This window comes from Musca vetustissima, unplaced genomic scaffold (genome assembly GCF_032173495.1).
Source record: "Musca vetustissima isolate MV318-11 ecotype Yass unplaced genomic scaffold, APGP_CSIRO_Mvet_v1 utg59593, whole genome shotgun sequence".
NCBI classification, from domain to species: Eukaryota; Metazoa; Arthropoda; class Insecta; order Diptera; family Muscidae; genus Musca; species Musca vetustissima.
This window is the reverse complement of record NW_026883895.1, coordinates 7806-8920: the sequence shown is the minus strand read 5'-3', so window position 1 is coordinate 8920 and position 1115 is coordinate 7806.

Below are 1115 nucleotides of genomic sequence, written 5' to 3'. Positions count from 1 at the left end.
CGATAGACAGGCCACATCCATCCATCCAACCCTCCCCCCATATTGGCTATTCGAATTTTATGACAAGGCGGAAGAGAATGGTCCAAAACGAAAACCAGATACTGGGCATTGGGATGAGTTCTTTTATTTATTATTTAGATCATATTTGATGATAATAGTTGGTAAATATACGTCCATCATACCGCACATATATTTATCCAGCCATCTGTTAGTTCGATGTGTCTTCCTGGCTTTCCCAATATTTATTATCTACAAGCCAATAATTTGGCGAGAATTATCTCTTTTACTTTGTTAATCTGAAACAGTTTATGTTGAATTATTACTATTATCGTAATTATTATTAATAAATATGTTTTGTATGGTTGTTTATAGGCTTTGCGGAACTTTGATGCTGGATGAATGAAATTATGTTAAAGAATATGACCAAAGAAATCACGTTCACATGTAAGTCTTGCTCTTTAAAGATTTTGAAAATAGTTTAAGAAACACAACACCACCATATAGACCTCAGAAAAAAAAATATTTAAAAAATCCACGCCTTATATAAGGCCTCGAAAAATCCAGTCCTAAAAAAAAATATTTAAAAAACCCACGCCTTATATAAGGCCTCAAAAAAAGAATATTTAGAAACATCCACGCCTTATATAAGGCCTCGAAAAATCCAGTCCTCGAAAAAAAATATTTAAAAAATCCACGCCTTATATAAGGCCTCGAAAAGTCCAGTCCTCGAAAAAAAAAATTAGTTAAAAAATCCACGCCTTATATAAGGCCTCCGTCGCACTTTTGACGGACCAGTAAAATGAAATTGGATCCACAAACATATCATTCTGCAATTTTAGAGCTATATCTAAATTTGGACCGATTTTTTGGGAAACTTAACACAAATCATTCAAGACCCAAATCATTAGGCTGTGCCAATTTTCGTGCAAATCGAAAGATATATAGGGACTTTGGTACACCATTTACGTTAAATCGGACGAAAATATATATGGGAGCTATATCTAAATCTGAACCGATTTTCCCAATTTCAATAGGGTTCGTCCTTGGGCCGAATAAGTGACCTATGCTAAATTTCATCCAATTCGGATCATAAATGCGACCTGTACATTGTTTAA